Raw genomic sequence first — 27565 nt, forward strand, 5'->3', positions numbered from 1 at the left:
CTTAGAGTGGTTTGCAACAGGAACAAAAGAGCTTCATTTATTGAGCAGACGTGCACCAACCATTTGTCATTGATGGTCATATAAAAGGACATAGCACAGGCTTTTATTAGTGTAGCCATTTCGTAATGCAACGGTCTGGATGCCATTGAAATATGACTACAATATTTCCTGTACATGACAGGTATCACAGCAACAAAACTGTTATCATTAATGATGCCAATTGCCTATATGCAGGGGGAAAGCGCTGCTGACCGCGGTGCTGGTGACGCGGCAAGTGCCGAGTCCCATGTGTCTGTAGGCACAGCGCCTGGGACAAGCGGCATAAGCGGTAAGTTGGAAGGCATTTATTTCTTTCATTTGTTGTACACATCTCTACAGTATTTTCCCAAACGTATGACATGTACTTATTTTCCTTATGCGTCGTATTCATTCTTAGCGAGACCACTCCAGCCCGCGACAGCGGAGAGGCGTCGGGAGGATGCAGGTGGCCCTAGTAGTCGGACACGTAAGTGTACAACAGACGTCTTCACAATTTTTTACTTACTTATTGTGAACACATACTTTTCAGAAACATTGTCATTACAGAACGTGCATTGTAAAATAATAGCCATAAGTAGCGTACTAAATTCACAAAACTAAAGAACAAACACGCAAACACATTCAGAATTCCCCAGAACAGTAAAGAAGGAGAAAGTTAGGAGCACAAACACAAGTCATGTTGAACATGTAAATGAGCTGTATTATCCATTGACTGCAAGGACTTAATTTGGATCATGCTTGCTGATGGACAACACGAGGACGTAATTGTACAAGGGGAACAATGAATGTGTATGTGTATGTATTTGCTGTATGATTAGTGAATGGGCTCACCGTCGTATGTTACGTACTTCAAGTAACTTTGGTAATAAAGAAGTTGCACAGAGGGAAAAAGTATTTCTCATCGTTACACAAGAAGGGTTGTGAGAACGAACAGAATGGCTAGGCAACAAATGGCACTACATTTGTGGTGCTATTTAAAAAAGGAAATTATGCAATGCCGCAAGCAGTGTAGTTTTGTTTGGTGCCAAAAGGCACAATAATGCCTGGGATTGCTTTGAAGAATAGTGGCCCCATGTGAAATGCCTCACTCATTAACACTGCATTTTCTTGATTTTCCTTAAAGAAAACATTTTGGTATATATGATCTCTGATACAAACTAGTTGCAATGAGCAGTGGTAAACAACTCGCAATAACGCACAAAAACAAGTTTTGCGTTGCATGTGAGGAAATTAGTAATGGTGCCCCTTTTGCCCTACTTTTAGAGCCACGGCAGACAGGGCGGGGCCGAAGGCCAGATCAGGGAGCGGACGACCTGCTGTCCTCTGTCGTTGCGAAATATGCTGAGTCTGTTGCACTCTCGCAATAGCACAACAACGTAAGCATTCAAACTAGGTTATCATTCTCATGATTTCCCTCTATACACGAAAGGCATTCCTGAGTGAATGAAAATGCTTAGTATTTCTTACAGCACTTAGCTGATTTATGCTACTGCACTACTTCTGATAGTACTGTTCCATAAATATTACTCGTTAGATTACCTATGCTCACGTGATATTAGCAGGTGATATACGCCGTAGAACCTCAGCATACGTGCCGATTTGGCCATTGTATTGTATAATGGCGTTACACAACATTGCAAAAAAATTGGGGTGCCTCTCGCACCGTCTGCTTGTGGCTTTGTAAGATGCCGTATATGGGGGGGGTTATTACCTTTGACGAAGTTTTTCGGTGCAGTACTTGAAGCAGCCAAAAAGGGCAACTGTAAGGTCCCTGTAAAAGTTCGCGCAATCTAGAGAGAATCTTTTGCTTACCAGTCTTCACTGTTCAAAGCGTGGATTTTTCTTGTGTTCTGCGTCTAAAAGTGCATGCATATGCCGCTTAAAGTGCTTCTTCAGAGGAAATTTCTTAAGGACTTGTGCCATCTTGTTCATTGTGGTTGAGTTCAAATCTTAAGTGAGTGTGTTGAAGATTGAACCTCACTATTGCATAGAAGGTACACTGCACAATAAAGGGTTAAGACGTTCTTAATAATTGTATGGTTGTAACCTGTCCCTATACAGCAAATACAGGACCTCCTCCAGTCGGCGCAGCAGCTGAGAACGGCAGTTGAAAATCAAGGCGCGGCGACGTTGCGCCAAGCAGTAGCCACCGAGCGCCTTGCTTCTGCTGCTGAGCAACAAGTGCAGCAGAACACTCAGCTGCTGCAGGAGCTGCGGAGCCTGACACGGATGGCGCCAGCACTGCTGCTTTGCATTCAGCAGGCCATGGGGATGCCACCACAAGCCCCACCAGGTGGACCACCCTCTTAAGAGGAAGCTTTAGCTGGGGCCCAACGCCGACGCGGCCTATTCAAATACATGTAAAATGCAAAAACGTTTTTCTGAGATAACCCTTGGGCCGATTTTAATGAAATTTGTTGCATTTCAGAGAGAAAGTTAAATTGTAGCGACTGTTCGAAGCGGAATTTCGATTTATGTTCTGATTTGTCTTAAAAAAATTTTCAAATATTCGACCATTTGAAAAAAATAGAAGCATGAAGTTTACAAATTCATAGCTCTGCATCAAGAATAGATATCGTGGTTTTGTAAATTGCATCCATTAGATCATTCAAAGCGGACAAATTTGATATGTCATTTTACATCTTACATGAATTTGTTACGTTGGTTACAAGGGTTCTGCAAGAGCTTTATTTCCGTATTACAAATTTTTTTATTTTTATGTGTAACATATAAATTTTGTCCGCTTTAGATGTACTGTTAGATTCAATTCACAGAATTGTTTTATCATTTTTTGTTGAGTTAGAGAGTTGTAAACTTGACAGTTTCGTTTCTTGAAGATTTTCGAATTTTGCCAATTTTTAATAACAAATTCACGACTTAACTCAAAAATTCGAAACCAACAGTCACTAGATTTTAAGTTTTTATTTTCAATGCAACAAACCTTGTGAAATTTGGTGCAGTGTTTGCCGAGAAACACGAAGTCTCATTTTACATGTATTTGGATAGGAGCACCCGAGTTAAAGATTCCTCTCAAGAGGAAGCTTCCGGAGTCCCCCACTACGGCGAGCATTCGTAGTGGGGGACTCCGGAAATTTCGACCACCTGGGGTTCTTTAACGTACACCTAAATCTAAGTACACGGGTGTTTTCGCATTTCGCCCCCATCGAAATGCGGCCACCATGGACGGGATTCGATCCCGCTCCCTCGTGCTCAGCAGCCTAACACCATAGCCACTAAGCAACCATGGCCTGTTCTTTTCAGAAAACAGATATTGCACTTCTGTAAATTTCATATGTTAGAACCTTGTATGTGGATTAATTCAGTGTTCATAGATGGTGTACCTGTTACGGCTCTGATTGACACTGGTGCGCACGTATCTGTGATGAATGCTCAGCTTCGGAATCATCTCAAGAAAGTCCGCACTCCTGCCCCTTCGCCTGTGGTCCAGGTCGCCGATGGTGGAACACCAGCCGTTATTGGCATGTGTCCGGCCCGCGCGAGTGTCGCCGGCCATCATACTTCTGTTTTGTTTTATGCACTAGAGCACTGCCCTCGAGACCTCATGCTGGTCCTTGACTTTCTGCCTACACATTCCGCTTTGATAGACTGTTCTGCTGGTGTTGTGCAACTCGCTCTACCTGCTGCTATTGACCCTCCCAATATTGCTCCGATACGGCTATGTTCCACAGAGCATATTCGCCTCCCTCACCATGCCGTTACCTACATAGGTGTCTCCCCCGTTCCACCTGTACCAGACGGTGACTGCATCGTATCTCATCATCCGGATGTCCTGCTCTCGCATAACGTCGTTACCATTTCGGGCAACACTTCATGCCTTCCGCTTGTGAACTTTTGATTCTGTACACAAGTACTCCCGCGCGGAATATCCCTGGCGCAAAAACGCCAGCCAGAGACTACCACTTGTGACAGCTCCTCGTGTTCAACTCCTGCTTCGCCCCCTATCCCTTCAGACCTGAATGCCCTAACAAAAATAATTGCTCCCGACCTTCCTCCCCAGCGTGCTCAAGAACTACATTGCCTCCTTGCCTCATACTGGGACATATTCGACTTTGGAGAACGCCCTCTAGGACAAACATCTATCGTAAAACATCGAATAAACACTGGTGATGCGAGCCCGATCCATTGGCGACCCTACGGCGTCTCGCCTACTGAGCGACATATCATCCGACAAGAAGTTGACAAGATGCTTTCTCGAGACATCGTCAAACCTTCTTGCAGCTCATGGGCATCCCCTGTTGTACTAGTTGAAAAGGACAACAGTTCGCAATTTTGTGTCGATTATCGGCACCTCAACAAGGTAACGAAGAGAGACGTCTATCCGCTACCACGCGTTGACGATGCCCTGGATTGCCTGCAAGGAGCACAATATTTTTCGTCCATCGACCTTCGCTCCGGCTACTGGCAAATTGCCGTCGATGACACGGACCGCGAGGAGACAGCTTTTATTACTCCCGATGGCCTGTATCAGTTCAAAGTGATGCCTTTCGGTTTATGTAATGCCCCGGCCACATTTGAATGAATGATGGAAGCCCTCCTACACGGTTTCAAGTGGTCCATCTGCCTCTGTTACCTGGACGACATGATCGTTTTTTCTCCGACTTTTGCGACACACCTCGAGTGCCTGTTGATGATCCTATCTGTTTTTCGTCAGGCGGGGCTACAACTAAATTCGTCCAAATGCCACTTCGGTCGTCGTGAAATTTCTGTGCTCGGGCATCTCGTCGATTCTTCTGGTGTACGCGCTGATCACGATAAAATATGGGCAGTCAAAGACTTTCCCGTGCCAACATGTGCCAAGAATGTTCGCAGCTTCTTGGGCCTTTGCTCCTACTTCCGTCAGTTTGTCCGAAGTTTTGCGAACGTTGCACGCCCTCTCAATCAGCTCCTCAAGAAAGACACTGCATTCCTTTGGGGCCCTGAGCAAGCTGGTGCTTTCACCGAGCTGATTGGGCTGCTTACGTCCCCTCCCATTCTCGCTCACTTTGATGCATCAGCTCCAACAGAAGTCCGTACCGATGCCAGTGGCCATGGTATTGGAGCTATCTTGGCACAGAAACAACAAGGGCAGGAATGTGTTATTGCCTGCGCCAGCCGCCTTCTCTCCTCTGCGGAGAGCAATTATTCTATCACCGAATGCGAGTGTCTGGCTCTCGTTTGGGCAGTGGGTAAATTCCGCCCCTATTTGTACGGCCGCCAATTCAGTCATCGCTGACCATGCTCTGTGTTGGTTTTCGTCCCTCAAAGATCCTTCAGGGCGCCTTGGCCGCTGGGCTTTGAGCCTCCAAGAATACAACTATTCAGTTGTATACAAGACCGACCGGTTACATCAAGATGCAGACTTGTCGCGCCATCCTGTCGACCCTCCTGACGTTTCTGCGGCCGGCATACCTGTCACCGTTCTCTCTCTGGCTGCGTTTCGCGACATTGGAGCCAAAAAACGTCGGGACGCCTCCTTGCAACACCTTATTCAACGGCTCACTTCAATGACACCCGATCCTTCCCTTCGCATGTTTGAACTTCAAGATGGTGTATTGTACCGCTCTAACATGCACCCGGACGGCCCTGCCCGACTCTTCGTTGTGCCTGAGCATCTGCGTCAGACTGTTCTCGCCCAGCTTCATGGTGTACGGACTGCAGGTCACCTTGGCGTGTCACGGACTTATGACCGCTTTCGTCGGCGCTTCTTTTGGCCTGGTCTATACCGTGACGTCTGCCGTTATGTCACTGTGTGTGATCTTTGTCAACGACGCAAAAAGCCGACCACACTCTCTGCTGGTCGCCTTCAACCACTTGACGTACCATCAGAACCATTGTTCCGTGTAAGTGTTGATCTTGTAGGCCCTTTTCCTACGTCTGCATTGGGAAACAAGTGGATGTCTGTAGCAACAAACTACGCCACCCGAATGCAATCACACGGGCTCTTCCGACAAGCTGTGCAACCGATGTCGCCGACTTCCTTCTAGAAAACGTCATCCATCACCACGGCGCCCCTCGACAGCTTCTCACCGACCGAGGTCGCTACTTTCTTTCTAAAGTTGTCAATGACATTCTACACTCGTGCGGGACTAAACACAAACTTGCTACTGCTTACCATCCACAAACGAACAGTCTAACCGAGCGCCTTAACCGCACCCTTACTGACATGCTGTCCATGTATGTCTCCGATGACCATCGCGACTGGGACGTTGCGCTGCCGTTCGTTATTTTGTCTATAATTCATCTCGCCATGATACCGCAGGCTTCTCTCCATTCTTCCTCTTGTTTAGCCGTGACCCTACGTTGCCTTTCGACACCATTCTGCCTGCTAGTCTGAATTCCACACCCGAATACGCCCGTGAAGCCATCCTCAAAGCGCAAGAAGCACGCCATAATGTTCGACGTCGACTTGTGGAGTCGCAGGACAATCAGCGGCGCTTATATGACGGCCGCCATCGTGACGTCCATTGCACACCGGGCGCCCTGGTTCTCCTTTGGTCGCCATCGCGACGCGTTGGCCTCTCGGATAAGTTACTTTCATGCTACTCCAGCCCTTACTGTGTCTTGCGTCAAGTAACTGACGTCGCGCACGAAATCGCCCCTCTCGAGCCAACCGTGGCTCACCATCGCCCGTCTTTAGTATCACACTCGCCCACCTCCTAACCAGCACCGAGCTGGTGCTTCAGCCGCCGGGGGTCATGTGACACGCTGACGAAGAAGATGTTTTAATCATCGTCGGAAGGCAACGATGTTCTGGTCTTCGCGCGCTGTCTACCATCTTGTCAGCTGCTATAATCATTGTAAATATTCTGTAAATACACATCTGACTGTTTTTAACCCCGTAACAATATATTTGCTGGTTTTGCATCTGTGAACAGAACAGGCAGTCAATATACAGCTTTCCTTGAGGTTGTGCACGAAGATATGCTCCATCAGTTCGTAAGAGACCCTTTGCGTAATGATAGCACTGGTAATGTGCTTGACCTGTTGTTTTGTGATGCACCAAGCATTGTATCAAATGTACGTGTTTTGCCTGGTATAAGCGATCATAATGTTATTGTAGCCGGCACTATCTTTCGAAATGTGTGTGTATCAAAAAAACCTCCTAGAACTGTGTATGCATATAACAGGGCTAACTACGCTGCACTAAAATCGGTACTTGAATCTTATTTTCCAACTTTTGACACATTGGCTGATGAATTAAACGTGGCAGAGTTATGGGGGGTACTTAAATACAAGCTTTTGGAAGTACGAGATGACTTCGTTCCCCTTCAAACTCTGTCTTCCAAACGTGCAAAAGATAAGCCATGGTTTCACTGTTGACTCCGTTCCTTATTACGAAAAATTAGAAGAATCTATCGGCAGATTAAAACTAAGAAATCGAATAGTCGTCACATACAGTTGAGTTAAAACGTAGCTTTAGAGAGCTCACTGGATCTGCTAAACGCACATATTTTGCGAACTTGGGACAGAGATTAGTGGACGATCCTAAGGAATTTTGGAAATATGTTAAGGGAAACGGTAAGGATGACACTTCTGTTCCACACTTGCACTGGTCCGACAGAATTGTTAATGACGACTCAAGTAAGGTCGTCATTTTTGTTAAATACTTTTCATCAGTATTTCAGTCTACTCATTCAAACATTAGTGGGGTTAATAGAGTTGATTTTCCGGTCGGAGCCGGCGAAATGTCTGAGGTTGTATTTAGTGTGATGAGCATCGAGCGATTATTACAGAGTTTGAAACGAACAAAAGTGTGTGGTCCGGATGATATCGCTACATCATTCCTTATAAATTGCTCGGGCATCTTTGTACTTCTGTCGCTTATTTGAAAATTCCTTAAATAACAGCATTGTTCCTGGTGATTGGAAACTAGCGCGAGTGGTGCCAATTCATAAGAGTGGACAGAGGGACAGAGTTGAGAATTATGGACCAGTATCCTTAACTAGTATTGTATGTATGCAAGGTTATTGCACATGTGTATACCTGCATGATGTCTCATCTTGATAACAATAACCTTCTTCATCCTAGTCAGCATGGGTTTCGGCAGGGTTTTTCGTGTACGACACAATTGGTTGCATTCACTCATGAGCTAGTCTCAGCAGTCGACAAGAAACGAATTGTTGATTGTATATTTCTGGATTTCAAAAAAGCTTTTGACGTCGTTATGCATAGTCCCGATCGCTAAACTTCGACTTTACAAATTGGATGAGAAGGTTATCGCATGGATTGCCGAGTATCTTCGCTCAAGACAGATGTCTGTGGCTCTCAACGGATGTTACTCTGAATACGTACCTGTGACTTCTGGGGTACCCCAGAAGTCACATTCTTGTTGTTCATTAATGGCACCACTTCGATTAAATCATCATTTACAGCATGGTTTCGGAAAAGGATTTTCTTGCGAAACCCAACTACTAGAATTCACGTCAGACTTGCACTTTCTTTCATATGAACAGTAATAAACAAATTGACTGCATCTTTTTGGATTTCTCGAAAGCATTCGATCGTGTAGCCCATAGTCGCCCGATATCAAAGCTCTCAGCAATTAAACTCGACTCACTAACTTTATCATGGATTCGTAATTTTTTTACTAATTGCGAACAGTTCACTGTTGTTGCTAACTTTTCCTCTGGCCTCTCTGACGTCACCTCTGGTGTACCTCAAGGCAGTGTACTTGGGCCTCATCTCTTCTTAATTTACATTAATGACTTGCCGAACAATATATCATCTTCTGTACGATTATTATTTCACAGATTTGTTCACACAGTTGGCCTAACCTTATCAAACCTGAAAGAAGCATCCTCGACGTCACAACGACTGAACAATCAGTTCAGCTACACCCGAATTTATAGCAACACACACGCTTTCAATTTTTCAACTTTGCCCCGTGCGGTCCGTTTATGGAACGCACTAACAGATACCATTGCATGCCAATCTAAACACACTGCATTTCGCAATCTGCTAAACGATCAATATGCCGTTTCAACAGTCTAAACACGTCATGTCTTTTGTAACTTTCTTGCATTTTTTCTACAGGTTAAAGAATTTCAACACTCCCAATTTTTTTACAATACTTACTACTGTATAACATGTAAAAACGTTTACAATGTTATTATGCTGTTATGTTGTTGTTTACCATTTATTGTTATTGCTCTACATATTGTATTTGCTAATGTATTAATTTTCCGTGTTCTGTGTGCACTCCTTTCATTATGCTGATGTTTATTTCTTTCCCGATTCCATACTAATATGTTACCGTATTTCCCCCTTACACTATGCCTTTTTGAAGGCCTGTAAGGTACATGTAAATAAATAAATAAATATTTAGAATGTTTGCAGATGACTGTATAGTATATAGGGTCATCAACAGCGAATCTGACCAACAAGCACTACAACATGATTTGGATTTGATCGCCACATGGTGTGAAAAATGGAAAATGTCACTGAATGAGGAAAAGAGTGTCCACGTCACCTTTACCGGGAAGCGCTCATACGACAGCAATCGTAACACTATAAATAGTGCTACTCTTGAACAAGTGTCAGAATATAAATACTTAGGTGTATTTTTTTCTGCTGATCTAAGGTGGAACAGACACGTTACTCATGTTAGGAACAAGGCTGTCGGAGCATTAGGTTTCTTGAAACGTAACTTTAGTAGCTTGCCACAGAAACTTAGGGAGCAACTGTATTTCACACATGTGCGCAGTACACTGGAGTATGCGTGTGTTTGCTGGGATCCATATACTACAGAACTTGTAGATAAACTACAAAAAGTGCAGAACAGGGCAGTTCGGTTTGTCCTTGGCAATTATGACAGGATGCTTAGCATGACAGAAAGCAAAAAAGCATTGAATTGGCATCTTCTAAAAAAATTTCTTCATAACATATACCACTCTAATACGGGGATAGCCACGTAATTTTTCTTCAGCTGCCCACATATGTTTCTAAAAGGCGAGATCACAAATTAAAAATGTGAGATTCCTTTTGACCCTCCATTGCATGAATTATGAAAAGTCATTTTTTCAGCTTTCATTATTGATTGAATGAACAAACACGACTGTAATAATAAAAATAAAACTTTGTGCCAAATATGGCACACCATGAAGATGGCTGAGCGCTCTTGCTGCTATGGGCGGAAAACAATGCTTCACATACGGTGGTCTTTCTAGTGCAATGTGGGGAATGAAATGAAACAGTTGTTTGCTGCGTTCAGGCACAGATGAATGTTGCACTTCCTCTGTCTAACCAATGACTTGTTTGTGCAAGGTGGCCGCTTACATCTTTGTTTCTTCTCGTCAAATTCTGGCCAGTGGCCGACTTGGTCAGATCGGTCGTCTTTGGGTGGCATTGCGGCCGCTGGTCCCTGCGCTTTTTTTACTTGAACCTGGAATTCGATGTCCTGACTAGAAGTCCTTCCTGGCCGCTAGTTGGGTAGGCACTTGTTATGCGAGGTAAGGCATTCTGCAATTTCTGCTTTTAAATGAGCCAGCGGTAGTACTTGTCGCCTCCTAAGCTGCTCCTGCACCCTCCTGTACAATACCCATGCTGTTACTACCGATAAGTCTAGCATAGGCGTAAAAATTCGAAAGTGCCATTTCTTCGACCTCTGATATGTATGCAGTAAAGTCCAAACAGTGAGTGCAGCATGTAAACACCACCCATGTGCCTGTTATGGACCTTTACTACGCTGGGGCAATCAATTTCGTGAAACACCTTGGCGGAGGTAAACCAGCGCTTAGTCTTTTGGACTGGATCTCTCCCAACAAAGCCCGACAGAAATGTCACGGCGCGGTTATCGTATTAACGCACACACGATAACTCCACATCATCTATCGCACTTGTGAGTGCCTCTGAAGCACCACGTCCTTTACATTTCAGTTCCTTTTCGCTTTTCAGGCAGCTGTTTGGTAGACAATTCGCCCTTACCGTACCGATCGTCAAAATTCCATCTTGTGATAGAGTGACCTGCAGCTTCGGGCTATTGAACAGATGGCAGCACGTTACCATATTTTGTATTTCAAGTTCATACTGTGCCAAATATGGCACACACCGATTTCGGTTTCTCTGCTGTAGTTGCAGGCAAAATTGAGAAAACTAGTAACTGCCTTGAATTGATGAGACCAAAAAATATGCCAAAATAATTTTTCTATGTTTCTGTGGTCTAAATTTTCAGAGAGAAAAAAAACCAATTGCTCGTGTTTGCCCCCTCCGAGTTTCACGTCGCATCCCAAAATCTACTTCACTTCCGTTTTGCGTATCGCTCAAGAGATGGCAGCACTTGCCCATAATAAGTGCGCATAACTATGAGATTTACTCTGACGGTATCACATTCTCAACTGGGAATCTCACACACGCGAAAAAGAATGGTAACCAGTATGTGCCAAATATGGGACGCCATGCAATAGAGGGTTAAAAGCGACGCTTTCCGCTACTCTTTCTATGTTCGTACTATAAGAGATTGAAATACTCTACCACCTGACACTATCTGTATTTGTTCAAATGATGATTTCTTCCATGCTTTATGAATGCAATTCTGAGTGTTCATTTATATGAGTTGTACCCTCCCTGCTGTAATGCCTGAATGGCGAAGCAGGTACCCAATGAATAAAATAAAGAAATGTTTCATTGTCATGATTTTGTTTATATTGTGTTATAGCGTAGTTGCACCTTGTTAAGCAGCAATTACGAGCATTATGTGAAATCATGCGTGCAAGAAATGCAATGTTGAAGCAACTCTTGAGTTTAAACGAAGCAGTAGTAAGCATGAGTGTCTGCTATTTAAAGAAATCCTGCTCCAAAAAGTGCTTGGCATGTCTCGTTTGTTGCTATACGTTTCAATATGTGCTATACAGATTGCTCTGAACGACATTTCAGTGGCTGTGTAACTCGTGCTGTGCTTGCGTGTCACACATGAACAGACATCTTCAGCTTTAGAACAATGCATACTGCACAGTAAAATAGGCATCGCAAAGCAATATTCAACAATGCAAGATTGGTTGCCATTCACCTTAGAAATAACCTTTATTTAAAGAAAATTCCCTGGCGAGACAATATTCAAAAGCACAGTGAACAAAGCAAATGAGTAACATAATGGCACATGGTTATTTGTCACTGCATCTGTCATGCTCATAATAGACAAATCATGTGCTTTTCACTAGCGCAGTATGCAGCATTCATTCATTCATTTATTGATGCTGTCAGCCTTTCTCAGGCTATTACAGGAGTGGAAAATCTAATAAATTCACATTCTAAACAAGGTACATTTCACAACTACGATATTGACACAAAAGACAAAGGAAAAATCAAACAGTAGATAAGAAAACGCATGCAAGTGCTGAGGCACAACTATTACATTGGTGTACTACGGTCCAGGTAAGATTTCAGACATTCTAGAAAGGCATCGAGGGAGTTAATATTTACAATGGAATCAGGCAGCATGTTCCATTCTTCAATAACACGAGGAAAAAAACTGTACTTACAACAATCGTTATAAGAACGCGGCACAGCAATGTACATGGAATGGCGATGTCTTGATGTCTCATTAGGGTGTATTGTAAAATATGGTGATGTGTTCATATTCAAGTGGCCATGAATTAAAAGGTAAAGAAACTTCAGCCTATCTACCTTAGTGCAGTATTCTAAACTTCTAAGGTTTGCTAATTTACATAATTCGGTTGGTGAATCAGTTCGGCGATATTTATTGAAAATAAAACTGGAAGCAAGTTTCTGAACTTTCTCAATTTTTAATTTGTTAGACGCAGTGTAAGGATCCCAAACAATTTTGCCATATTCAATTACAGGTTTTACAAGGGTGCTATAAGTGAGTGTTTTTACATCTGGAGTTGCATTACGGATTTTGCGTCTTAGTGCCCAAATTGCTTTGCGTGCCTTGGAGCATACATTGTCTAAGTGTGTATTCCAGTATAGGTCAGAAGTGAAGGCTAAGCCGAAATACTTATGCTGATGTACTCTATTAACTGGTTTACCAGTTATAAGGGTATATCATTATATTTTTCTTTCTAGTAACAGACATAATTACGGATTTGTCAGAGTTAAGCACCATCTGCCACTTAGCGCACCAATGTTCTATTGCATGCAGATTAGCGTTCAGTTCTTGATCAGTTGGGGTCCTAATTGTTTTGTATACGACACAGTTGTCAGCGAAAAGTCTGATTGGGACCGAGATAGCTTTTGGGAGGTCAATTATGAAAACCAAAAATAAAAGGGGGCCCAAGACACTTCCCTGTGGAACACCTGAAACCACAGGGGAAGACGACGATTGAAAACCTTCGAGGTGTACAAACTGTTCACGGGAGGAGAGATAGGAAGAAAACCAGTGTGTTATTTTGGAATTCCTGAATATAGCATTAATCTTTAGCAGCAATTTGGATGGGATACCTTATCGAATGCTTTTGAAAAGTCCAAGAATAATATGTCAGTTTGGCCACGGCTGTTTATTCCATCAGAAAGATCGTGAACGGTTTCTATGTGCTGGGTAATTGTAGAAAGGCCTTTTCGGAACCCATGTTGAGAAGGATGAAGTATGTTATTGTGTTCAAGATATTCCATAAGGCATTTAAATACAATATGCTCAAGCAACTTAGAACATGTACAAAGGAGAGAAATTGGTCGGAAATTATTGACAACCGATGTAGAACCACTCTTATGGACCGGAATAACTTTGGCATATTTCCAAGTGGACGGGAAAGAACTCGAGGTAACGGATATTTGAAAAATTTTTGTGAGGTATTTGGCAACCCACTCTGCATATCTAAGCAGGAATTCATTGGGGATTCCATCAGGGCCTGGGCTTTTCTTTACAGACAATTGAAGCAGCAAGTTAAGCACTCCTTGCTCTGCGACTTCTAAGTCTTGAACTGGAGGCAGCCAGGTGCGTCTGCTACTTTTGGTGACAAGCCGTCGTCATAAGCGAAGACGGATGAAAAAACGAGTTGAGGTTTTCAGCTCTTTCTGCATTATTTTTGTCTCCATTTTTTTGAGGCTTCGAAGGAATAACATAGCGCCAAAATTTGGTAGGTGCCTCTATTAAAAATTTTTTTAGTGTTACATTGTAGAACTTGTCCTTAGCCACCTTGACAAGATGCTTGAGTTGCTTACTCATTTGCCTAATGGCACTGCTATTGCCAGGAACAGACTTAATCCTGTTTGCCCTCCGTTTTCTTTTTAATTTCCGCTTCATGTGTATGATTTCTCTTGTTATCCAGGGATTCTTCTTCCTTGTACATTTTGAAAGCTTAAGAATAAAGTGCGTATACAATGTTCCACCATGTTTGAAAAGTAGGCCCATAATTTGTCTACGGTAGCACTATTATCGGCAAGATGCATAAAATCAGCAAATGAACCCTCGAGGCATTCCAACACGCCAATGTCGTCAGCGGCAGCAAAGTTTAGAAACGTCTTACGTTTACCATGCGAACGATCTGGCACCATATCTAAAACCATTATTACAATTTTGTGATCTGATATACCTTCGCAGGGTTCGCAATCACAAAGATGTGGTAGCAGTTCTGAGGATATAAAGACTAGGTCTAGAAGTGATGATGTTGTTTCGCATACTCTGGTGTAACCTTCTACAACTTGAGTTAGGTTATAACAAAATGCAAGTTCAATTAGTTCTTCATAGCTAGGCATATCCGTTTGACTAAAGGAGAGCGTATTCCAGTCAATTCCGGGCAAGTTAAAATCACCTAAAAGTAGGATTGAGTCATCCTGTTTTAAATTCCTGTCCATGAAATTTCTTAAGCTAACAAGCATGTCTACAGGGGAGTTTGGGGCTCTGTACACAACACCTACTATCACCGAGCGGTTATTTAACCTAACTTTTATCCATACTGATTCAATGTTACTTGGACCATCTAAAACAGAAAATACTATACCGCTTTTGACCATTATTGCCACTCCACCCCCTCTTTCTATCCGGCATACTACGATTAGCCACATGTGAGCACACGCAATGTGTTATGTTGAAGTGCACGACCTATTTACTTCATGAAAAGAAAAATAAAACGTGTTACACCAGCACATGTCTCCGCCTCAGTTGCCAGCGAATGCGCCGGCGCACACTTTGCAGGTAGGCAATGCGCAAATTTCTGGGCAGCCAAAACACACCAACTATGGATTCGCGCACCGCACGGCTTCCTTGAAACAAAGCTCGAGAAGGCTGTACAGGGTGCGCCTGCGGTGGCACCTGTACTTGTGCCTGGGCTGGCCCCTGTGCGCTGTCGTCATGTGCACCGTCGTCATCTGGGTCGTCTGGCAGAGGCACGCCTGCTGCAAGGCAGAGGTTATGCAGCGCTGCACAAGCTGCAACAACAGTGGCTGCTTTCTGAGGCGAGTAGTGGAGCACCCGATACCTCTGCAGGCATCGGAAGCGGCTCTTGAGGACTCCTATGCACCGCTCAACAACATTTCGCATTGATGCGTGTGCCTCATTATAGCGCCCCTCTGCCGTGAGGCGATTTGGGTGACCAGGCACAGGAGTCATGAGCCATGGCTCTAGCGGGTACCCAGAGTCCCCTGTAAAGTGTTCCATGTCAGTGAACGAAATGGATACATTAAGGCACAATGCAAGAACACAGTCTACGCCAGGGCCCTTTTACAACAGGAGCAGGTCTTGGATTTATTGTTGCAATATCTATCAAACATTGACCTTCCCGGAAAGTTGTAAAGAAAGTTCGACTCATTTTAAAGAAAAGCCCAATTTCACCTGTTGTCTTGGCTGCAAATCTCATTCTCAGGTTAAGTTGGACATGTAATATTTATTTTATACTCGTGGTTTTCTGCTCCGTTCATCCCATTTGCCCCTCTCTAAATGTACATCCTCCACTAAAACTTATTAGCTCTTCTCTCTTCAGAAGTGTTATTTTATAAAACACTTTCTAAGGTCTACTCTCGAATATGCTGCCAGTATCTGGGATCCTTGCTCTACCTTTCGTACCTCTTCTCATGAAGGTACCCAAAATCGAGCTACCCATTTGATCCTTTCTAATCACTCCAGCACCACTAGTCGCTGCAACAAAAAAAATTGCACACATTGCGACACAAAGAAAAATAGCGCAACTTGCACCATTCTACAATATATACTACACCGATCACTAACGTCGATGCCGAAAGTTTCACGCACACGCTTATTCCTTTGTTCCAAGGACAGTGACCAGGGACCAGGTCCCCGAGTCCATTGTCACCAACCCTTTTCCACCATACTTGAAAACTGCCATTTCGACGTGTTCTGTAGAATTCCACCCCTGCCTGTAGCGCTCCACGTGGCATTCAGTGTATTGAAATTAATAAATAAACAGCATAACATGTCAGCTGTTGTATACATGCTGGTACAAATATCTGCCTTTTAGGAGAGACTTGTTTCTCTCGATAGTCGCAGCAGGTTCATTAGGTACTGCTGCATTCACAACACATTTCTAGCAAATCACGCTTTGTTAAAGCTTGCTAGGATGCAAAACTATTTGACTGTGCATGTTTTACATGTGGAAGAAGCACTGCTACTTTAGGTGCACTTACCAAGCAAGACTTCTCCATGAAGTAACAGGCCACGAGTGAGGCGGCGGCGAAATGCTGAATGCCTCCAGACGAAAGAATCGTGGCACGATCCCGGAAACCGTGGGTCAATTGCCAGGATTTTCAGCTTCGCGTCGCACACCTCATAAGGGAAAGCAAAGAGAAGGTGTCAGTGCCACTGCAACAAATATCTGGCACAACCTTTTGCTTACAACACTACTTGCCAATCAGTTACTGTTCAGTCAGCGAACACAATTACAGAAAAGGAGATATCAACATACGCAGTAGGCAGTTGAACTAATGATCAGCATGATAACAATGTCATCTTAACCTACAAATGCAATGTTGGCATGTGTACACATGCTCATGTATGGCGTGCGGTCACAACACAATGTGCAAAATAGTTCCTTTGGTTTCTTCCGTCCATATTGTATAAGATTCTGCTAGTGTGTGCCACCTGTTTTTTTTTTTTGTTTTTTTTTTCAGACAAAGTGCCTATTACAAGCGAAAGAACGCGGAAACAGCATGTGTTGTATTAACAGCTAGAGCAAATGGGTGTCCACACATTCTCATTCTCCCTCACACCATTTTCATTGATGGGATGCTCCTTTTCACGTTCACAGTCTGTTGGCCACAATGCTTTAGTTTTACGTCGAATAAGAATCACAAGGGCTCGTCTTCTGTTCGGATCGCTCGCAGACGAAGACTCCCTTCACTGCTACGGCGTCTATTCCGGTTTAAGTCGCGCGTAATGTGTTTACATTGAAGCATCGAAAAGGCTATTCAACTGCGATTGGAGAGCACTGAAAAAGTGCGGCCGTGTTCTATGCAAAGATCAAAGCCGTCATTACACATACAACACAAACGCTACTTTCTCTAATAGGAACGCAAGTATTACCGGCAATTGATGAAAAATAACGAAACGAAGTTTTTTACAACGTGCACTCGCGCAAACACATATCGAAAATATTTGTCAATGAACAATACTCACGACCATGCAGTTGAGGGCGTAATACCCTTTACGGCTCCAGTAGGATTCCGTTTCGCCGGGGCCGAGCTTCTTAGGGCGAACGATGGCTATCAGACTCCCGTCCACACATCCTAGAACTCCTGGAATTTTTCCACGGCTAAGAAAGCCTTCCTTGACGGCGGCTTTCTGTTGCGCCGTGGATGGGAATCTAACCCATCCTTTTTCCTTGCCCACAACCGTAATGGCCTTGGCGACGGCTGTGATGATCCGGCTGACCGAAGGCTGCGACAGTGCAATCGCTTCTTCATTCCCGACGCACTGCTGAAAGCTCCCGGTGGCAAAAAACCGCAGCGCGCACAGCACTTTCATCGTAGTGTCGACACCACGAAATCTTTGAGGCCCGAGATGTCCTTCCAACTCATCGCAAAGACGTCGCACTATGTCTTTGGAGAGCCTAAAATGCCTCCGAAACTCTTCTTCGGCCATGCCGAACGCGTCGCGTCGTTGCCTCTCGTCGCGTCGTTGTCTTTCGGCACTCGCCAGCAACACAATTAAAGGAGCCGCCATTGCCGTCTCTGTCTCGTCTCGTCTAGGTGCCGGCTCGTCAGCTGGTGCGAGGTTAGCCGGCAGCCACGGTTGCCCTAGCAACCCTCGACATCATGCTCGCCCCCGCGCGCGACCCTCGAGCGAACCACTTCTCCGCGGTTCCTCTCCTAGCAGGGAACCGGTTCCTTTCCAGAAGATTGACAGCCTGTGTGACGTCATCAAAATTTGTCGTCCCACCCACCAGGGATGACGACAACGAAGCGCCGACCAATGGCAAGAGCCAAAAGGAACCGGTTCCCAAAGGAACCGCTACAGAATACGGCCCCAGCTCCGAGGTCAAGACTAGCCCACCAACCACCAGGACGGTGGGCTCCAAGGCCTTGTCTTCCGAGACAAGGCTTTCACGGAAAACACACCGCTCGCAAGAGCGGCTGTCCAGTGCCTCTCAAGAGGCCATGGACACAACACCGAGTCAGAAGGCGCAGTTGACGCCTAAGGAGCGGCGCGATTTTGCCGATCGCTCCAAAAAAGACAAAACTCCAATTACAGGGCCCCAAAAGGGCAACATAAGCTAAACCAAGTTCATTCTCTTTGACACATAGCACAACATTAATTTTAATATGGATACACTGATTATTCAGTGGAATATCAGAGGCCTGCTCTGCAACCTCGATGATATCCAAGAACTCCTTAATCAACTAACTCCTAAAGTGCTGTGTGTCCAAGAGACTCATTTGAAATCTAAACACAAACACTTCCTACGTCAGTATGTTATTTTTCGGAAGGATCGCGATGATGCCCTCGCATCATCCGGCGGCGTAGCCATCATAGCTGACAAATCTATAGCCTGTCAACACTTACAGCTACAAACAACACTTGAGGCAGTGGCCACTCGAGCTGTACTGTTAAATAAGCTGATAACCATCTGCTCCCTATATATACCGCCGCATTTTCAGCTCCACAAACAAGAATTCCAAACAATAATAGATCAGTTGCCTGAACCATATCTTGTGCTTGGAGATTTAAATGCGCACAGCAACCTATGGGGCGACTCGCGCTGCGACGCGAGAGGTCGCTTGATTGAACAGTTCCTTTTTTCTTCAGGTGCATGTCTTTTGAATGGGAAGGAGCCCACGTATTATAACATGGCAAACAAAACATACTCCTCAATAGATCTTAGCATAGCATCTCCTACTTTTCTACCTTACTTTCAATGGAAAGTTATTAAAAACCCATACGGGAGTGATCATTTCCCTGTAGTTCTAAGCACACCTATCGCTAATGAATGCTTTCCACAATTACCTCGCTGGAGAACTGACTCAGCTGACTGGGAAACGTTCAAAAAGCTTGCTTGTTTATCCTGGGACGACATGTGTGCTTTAAGCATAGACGCTGCGGTTGAATATTTTACGGCTTTTCTCCTTGACACCTCCTCCAAATGTATTCCTGTAACAAGTGGATTGTCCACAAAACGCCGTCTTCCATGGTGGAACGATGAGTGTCGAAAAGCGCGAAAGAAGCAAAACAAGGCATGGGGTTTACTTCAGGATTCTCCGACAGCAGAAAATCTAGGCAATTTCAAGCAGGTCAAATCCCAGGGTCGAAGAACGCGGCGACAAGCTAGAAGAGAGAGTTGGAGAAAGTATATATCAGGCATTAACTCCTACACTGACGAAACAAAGGTTTGGAATAGAGTTAATAGAATAAAGGGTCGACAGTCTTACTCTCTGCCTTTAGTGAATACTCAAGGCGACAGCATGGAAGATCAGGCGAACTTTCTTGGCGCACATTTCGAACAGATATCCAGCTCGTCGCACTACTCTGAAACATTCCAAAGGTACAAAAGGCAAATAGAAGGACAACCATTAGAAAGGAAAAGCACACAATACGAGGCATACAATAGACCCTTTTGCATGGCAGAGCTTCAGGCAGCCCTAAACAGCTGCAACCAATCTGCCCCCGGATCTGACCGCATCCTATATGAAATGCTTAAACACCTGCCGCCTGAAACACAAAAAACCCTTCTTTGTCTCTACAATTCTATATGGTCGTGCGGCCGCATTCCTTCTGCTTGGAAAGAGGCCATCATAATTCCTATTTTGAAACAGGGTAAGGACCCTTCTTTGGCAAATAGTTATAGGCCTATAGCATTGACGAGCTGCTTATGTAAAGTTTTTGAAAAGATGGTAAACAGTCGCCTGGTACATTATCTAGAAATTAACAAGAAATTAGATCAATATCAATGTGGCTTTAGAGAAGGCAGATCAACGACAGATCAGCTTGTACGCATGGAAATGTATATCAGGGAAGTGTTTGTCCACAAACAGCTTGTGTTGTCCGTGTTTCTTGACATGGAGAAGGCGTATGGTACCACGTGGCGCTTCGGGATCCTTCGGGATCTTTCTGCAATGGGCATTCGCGGCAACCTGCTGAGAATAATTGAAAGCTATCTCTCTAACAGGACATTTCGTGTTAGAGTTGGCAACGTGCAATCTCGACCATTCATACAGGAGACAGGCGTACCGCAGGGTGGAGTACTGAGCTGTACGTTATTTATTGTTAAAATGAATTCCCTCCACACCGTATTACCTCGCACACTCTTCTATTCCGTCTATGTGGACGACGTACAGATAGGGTTCAGGTCATGCAATCTTAGCATTTGCGAGAGGCAGCTACAACTTGGCTTGAATAGATTTTCAAGGTGGGCGGACGAGAATGGTTTCAAATTGAACCCCCAAAAGAGCACATGTGTCCTGTTTTCTAACAAGAGAAGTGTACTACCACAACCCGATATTAACCTTAATGGAGAAAGACTAACTGTTAGCCCTGAACACAAATTCTTAGGTGTTATCCTGGACACAAAGCTTAACTTCGTCCCCCACTTAAAATATCTTAAAGAAAAATGCCTCAAGACCATGAACCTCCTCAAGCTGCTCTCTCGAACAACCTGGGGCAGTGACAGGAAGTGTCTGCTGAGCCTGTATAAGAGTCTCGTACAATCACGCATCGATTACGGAGCCGTAGTGTACCACTCCGCAACTGAGAGTGCGCTAAAGATTCTCGACCCAGTCCACAACCTCGGTATACGACTGGCAACAGGCGCCTTTAGAACTAGCCCTGTTGAAAGTCTGTACGTCGAGGCCAACGAATGGTCCTTACATCTACGCAGAACATTCTTAAGTTTTTCATACTACACTAAGGTAAAATCAGACACCGAGCATCCATGTCATTCCATTGTTAGCGACCTGTCCGCTGCCAGACTTTACAGTAACCGCCCACGTATTAGAACTCCTTTGAGCCTACGTTTGGAAGCAATGGCAGAAGAAACAAACATCCATCTCCCAGAAAATATCTTAATGCCTCCCACTCGCCTTCCACCGCCTTGGGAATGGCAGACCATGGAGTGCGATATCTCTTTTGTTGCAATAACGAAACATGCACCTGTGATATACTATCACACTTCCTCGAACTCCAAGCGCAGTACTGCTGTGCCGAGTATTATACAGATGCTTCTAAATCATCTGCTGGTGTCGCGTATGCAGCTCTTGGGCCAGTTTTTTCCACCTCCGGTACTCTAAATCCTAACACAAGTATTTTTACGGCTGAAGCGTACGCAGTGCTCTCAGCCGTAAAGCACATGAGAAAAACAAATCTGAATAAGGCCATCATTTTCACAGATTCATTAAGCGTAATAAGGGCCTTAATGAGTTTTCGAAAACATAAGAACCCTGTTTTTAACGAACTATACACACAACTATGCCTAGCATTAATGTACAACCAGAACATCATCCTATGTTGGGTACCTGGCCATAGGGGCATAAAAGGCAATGTAGCTGCTGACGAAAGTGCAACGTCAGTCACGTTTAATGAAACTGATATGAATAAACCTATATCAGCAAAAGAACTTAAGCCCTTCTTACGCAACAAACTGAGGAAGTACTGGCAGGACCAATGGGATAATGCAGTATTGAATAAGCTACACGTTATCAAGCCAAAATTAGGGAACTGGATAACTGAAAAAACAACAAGACATAAGGAAGTGCTTCTGTGTAGATTAAGAATAGGACATACGTACGCCACTCACTCCTACCTTCTGACGGGAAGCGAACCACCGACATGTAGGAAATGTGGCAACAGGCTTACAGTTATTCATGTTCTTATCCAATGCACTGAAATAGAGGCAGAAAGAAAAAAGCACTTTCCCTCTGCTTATATCCAACACATACCGTTACATCCAGCATTTTTTCTTAGCAATGAACCCCTTTTTACTTTTCAATCACTATTCAACTTTTTATTTGAAACTGACACCCTAAATGTGATTTGGCCAGGCTACTTGTAGCGCGGCCTCCACCTGGAGGTCGTAGCTGCAATGAAAACATTTTCTAGAGCACCTGCCTCTCAGCCCTTGCTTTCAAGGCTTTGCTGAGGCACTAGTGCTACAGATTTTACATAATTTACTGACCATCCCCATCTTGTGAAACATCTATTGTCATCGCAGAAACGATCAATCACAGTCATTTTTTTATATTATGTATATACTTGTATTTTACGCACTTTAGAGCAAATAAATTTTAGGCCCTTTTACAGCCACATCGCACCACATGCATATACTGCGCTTTTTAGCGAATATTTTAGGCCACTATACAGCCGTGTTTCATTACTCCCCGCAATTAACACCCATATATCATTCAGAAGTACAGACCATCGACTTGGCGCTCTTTGGCCACATCTGGCCCTTGCGCCAAAAAACCCTACTAATCAATCAATCAATTTTTTATTCCGTATACGTCGATGATATACAAATAGGCTTTAAATCCTGCAACCTCGCAGTATGCGAGAGACAGGTGCAGCAGGGCCTGAACAAGGTTTGCAAGTGGGCTGACGAAAACGGATTTAAGATCAACCCCCACAAAAGCTCTTGCGTTCTTTTTACTAGAAAGAGAGGCCTGGTTCCAGATCCTTGTGTTCAACTGAGTGGACATCAAATACCTATCAACAAAGAACACGAATTTTTAGGTATTACACTTGACTCCAAGCTCACTTTTATACAGCACATTAAATATCTTAAAGAAAAATGTCTAAGGACAATGAACTTGCTTAAAGTTCTATCCCACTCAACATGGGGTAGCGACAGGAAGTGTCTGATGAATGTTTATAAGAGCCTAATTCGATCACGATTGGACTATGGTGCCGTCGTATATAACTCTGCCGCTCCGAGCGCACTAAAGATCCTAGATCCTATCCACCATCTAGGTATCCGCTTAGCCACTGGTGCTTTCAGAACAAGCCCGATTGAAAGCTTATACGCGGAATCAAATGAATGGTCGCTCCATCTACAGAGAACTTACATCAGCCTTACATATTTCCTAAAAATACACTGCAATCATCAACATCCATGTTTTAACACTGTTAACGATATGACCTGCACTACACTATTCCATAATCGTCCTTCTGTAAGAAAGCCTTTCTCGCTTCGAGTGAGGGAGCTTAGTGATGAGATACATGTCCCACTCCCCGAGCTTCGCCTAATGCATCCAGCCAAGCTGCTACCTCCTTGGGAGTGGCAGCTGATACAATGCGACACATCTTTCATTCAAGTTACAAAGCACGCTCCTGAGGCCGAAATCAGAATGCATTTCCTAGAACTCCAGCACAAGCATTCCTGTGCAGAGTTCTACACAGACGCTTCGAAGTCAAATGCCGGGGTATCCTATGCAGCCGTCGGCCCATCCTTCTCGGAATCCGACGTACTGCATCCGGAAACAAGCATATTTACGGCTGAGGCCTACGCATTACTTTCTGCTGTGAAGCATATAAGAAAATCAAAACTTCCAAAAGCAGCGATCTATACAGACTGTCTAAGCGTCGTGAAGGCCTTGATGTCAGTCTATACACACAAAAATCCTGTACTTAGTGAACTCTACACCGTCTTGTGTAAAGCGTACATATCTAACCAGCGTATCATTATATGCTGGGTGCCTGGCCACAGGAGCATTGAGGGTAACGTTCTGGCGGACGAGATGGCCACGTCCATCGCATCGCGAGCCGCTAATCCTACCGCTGAGGTGCCTGTCACAGATCTGAGGCCTTTCTTGCGAAGGAAGCTGCGAGCCCACTGGCAACACATATGGGACGCGGAAACAAATAATAAGCTGCACCTGATAAAACCGCAGTTAGGATTCTGGCCCTCTACTATAAAATCGCGCCGAACAGATGTCCTATTCTGTCGTCTCAGAATAGGACACACGTTTGGCACCCATAATTTTCTACTCACCGGAAGTGAGCCTCCTACTTGTGGTAGATGCGGGGAGAGGCTGACCGTACTCCACGTCCTCCTGGAGTGTCGGGAAGCCGAATCTGAAAGAATGAAACATTTTTCCTTCGCTTACAGACAGCACATCCCTCTTCATCCAGTAATGTTCCTCGGCCCAGAACCGTTTTTTAACACAGACACAGTCCTAGGTTTTCTGAGAGATGTGGTCCTACATGTTATTAGCCCCAGGCATTCCTAGCGCTTCCTCTCTTTAGAGGATGCCGCTGGGATAGTTGTACGGTATAGCACATGCCTCCAGACCCTTGTGTTTCAAGGGCTCTAAGGAGGCAGTAGTGCTCTGGCATTTCTCATAATCTGATATATTTTACCTATCATATCATTTCATTTTTTTATATGCATCTAAATGTTCATAGTACAAGTCATACGTCATCGCCATAATTTTATTACACAGATTTTACGCATTTTAGAGCGTATATTTTAAGGCCCCTTTACAGCCACGACACACCAATTCATAGTAATCATAGTTACACTGCACACCCACTACCACAGACATGGCGCTCTTTGGCCATTCCTGGCCCTTGCGCCATGAAACCCCATACATCATCATCATCATCATCATGGAGAAGGCGTACGATACAACTTGGCGGTACGGAATATTGCGCGAGCTGTCGGCGCTGGGCATCCGCGGCAATATGTTAAACATTATCGAAAGCTACCTACAAAACCGTACATTTCGGGTGAAAATAGGTAATGCACTGTCGCGTACATTCACACAGGAAACTGGAGTACCCCAGGGAGGCGTACTCAGTTGCACTCTCTTTGTCATTAAGATGAACACGCTCCGCGCTGCATTACCGCCAGCCATTTTCTATTCTGTTTATGTAGATGACATACAAATAGGTTTTAAATCCTGTAACCTTGCAGTGTGCGAAAGACAAATACAGCAGAAATTGAACAAGATATCTAAGTGGGCAGACGAAAACGGGTTTAAAGTGAATCCGAACAAAAGTACTTGTGTGCTTTTGACAAGAAAGAGAGGGCTCGTTGCAGATCCCAATATCGAAATATATGGCGAGCAAATCCCTGTGAACAAAGAGCACAAGTTCTTAGGTATCATACTTGACTCTAAACTAACATTTATTCCAAACATAAAGTATCTCAAGGTGAAATGCTTAAAAACAATGAACTTACTGAAAATTTTCTCCCATACAACATGGGGCAGCGAGAGAAAATGTTTGATGAATCTTCACAAAAGCCTCATTCGATCACGATTGGACAATGGTGCCGTGATTTATCATTCCGCAGCCCCGAGCGCGCTAAAGATGCTAGATCCGGTTCACCATTTAGGAATCCGCTTGGCCACTGGCGCTTTCATAACAAGTCCCATTGAAAGTTTGTATGTTGAATCAAATGAGTGGTCACTCCATCTCCCCGCAGGGGCGTCTGCGCAAGCAGGCGTTTGGTGTGTTGCCACACCACGTACCCGAGCACACGAGGGTTGGACCCTCCCGCGTGTAGCCGAGCGCGGCTTCGCCGTGTCTGGGGAAAGGGGGATTCTGGGGGTTGAGCTGATGCTGGGTGTTTGGACCTTTAAGGCCCCCCCCCCCCCCCCCGGCGGAGGCAACACACCCCTTTGTCCTCTGCTTCACATAGACGGCACCCCCGGACTGACCCACCCGGGGGAAATCGGCAGTCGCCTTTTCCTGTCTCTCCCTCCTTCAATCTTCGTCTTTATCTCTCATTTTTTGACCTTTCCTGTCTCCTTCTCTCTTCTTTTTACTTCTTTTCTCCTGGCGGCATGGGTTAACCCTGTGTGGCTATCCAACCTTGGGTACACCATATTCGGTTATAGTGACGGCGTACGACTGGCGTCGTGCAGACTTATATGCAAGCTCTGCCGCGTCCCCTCGTTAGGCTCCGTGGTGGGCGGTCGGCGCTGTTTCCGAAAATATACATTTTTTCATGGAAACTTCTTTCCCCTCCCTTGCTGATCGTCCTCAGAAACGAGGGCGCACCGAAGATGTCCTCAAGTTTTTTAGACGCCAAACCCAGAATTTTCCCCGCTTTCACGTTATTCATTCTGAAAAGCCAAACAAAGTAGTCCGAAACATCTCACCATTCCTTGTTTCAAAATCCCTGACTGATATTTTTGGTCCAGGTTACAAGGTGTCGAGGATGGCAAGCGGCGACCTCCTCTTGGAGCTCCGCGACGTAAAACAATATGAGAAACTACCGCAACTAGTGTCATTCGGGGAGACCCCTATAACAGTAACCCCACACCGTACAATGAACACCACCTGTGGTGTTGTGTCAGATGATGATTTGCTTGAGCTGACTGAAGCAGAACTCCTGGAGGGCTTCAGCGAACAAAATGTGATCAATGTCAAAAGAATTAAGATGAGGCGGGATGGTAAAGAGATTCAGACGAAGCACCTAATAATTACTTTTGGGTCAAGTATCTTGCCCGAGTCAATCGAGGCCGGGTACATCAAGCTCCGTGTTAGGCCGTACGTGCCAAATCCACTCAGATGTTTCAAATGCCAGCGTTTTGGCCACAGTTCGCAGAGCTGCCGAGGCCGCCACACTTGTGCGAAATGCAGCGCGCATGAACACTCCTCTGAAGCTTGTGAGAGTTCTTTCCACTGTGTAAATTGTGATGGCGAGCATGCCGCATACTCGCGGTCCTGCCCGTCTTGGAAGAAAGAAAAAGAAATAGTAACAATCAAAGTAAAAGAAAACATATCAATCAAAGAGGCACGCAGGCGGGTTGCATACCTTCCTAAGACCAGCTTTGCCGAAGTGGCGCGTCAGGGGGCAGCGTCACAACGGCCTCCGGCGGCTGTCCGACCCACAAGCCGTGAGTCGGCAGTTACGCCATCTGCCCCCGCGGCGGTGGCAGCTAGCGCTGCTCCGTATACCCAGCAGACGGGGCCACCGACCCCGAAGGTGAGTGCAGCCGAGGCTGCCCCACCCTCCCCGGCCCCTTCCAGCGCTGGCAACAGCCGGCGCAGCCAAATTCCTCAGGGAGCCCCATCGACCTCCGGGCTGGTGGGCGCAGGGGTCTTGCCCTCCAAGGCGGGACTCTCTCTGAAAACTTCTCGCTCGCAAGAGCACGTGTCCGGCGCTTCACAAGAGGCAATGGAAACAACACCTATCCTCAAGGCGCACCAAGCGCCTAAGGAGCGGCGAGGCTCCCTCGAACGCTC

General features: G+C 45.0%; 1 long non-coding RNA gene across 1 annotated transcript; it reads right to left on the reverse strand.

Annotated features, from left to right (window-relative positions):
- Positions 1 to 19659: 19659 nt before the first annotated feature.
- On the reverse strand, positions 19660 to 22839 carry LOC142568507 (uncharacterized). The gene is made up of 3 exons (XR_012825447.1): positions 22176 to 22839; positions 19810 to 19906; positions 19660 to 19705 (listed from the first exon to the last, which is right to left on the reverse strand). It is a non-coding gene; the product is annotated as an uncharacterized LOC142568507 (long non-coding RNA).
- Between the last annotated feature and the right edge of the window lie 4726 nt (positions 22840 to 27565).

Source organism: Dermacentor variabilis, unplaced genomic scaffold, assembly GCF_050947875.1.
Source record: "Dermacentor variabilis isolate Ectoservices unplaced genomic scaffold, ASM5094787v1 scaffold_20, whole genome shotgun sequence".
Lineage (NCBI taxonomy): Eukaryota > Metazoa > Arthropoda > Arachnida > Ixodida > Ixodidae > Dermacentor > Dermacentor variabilis.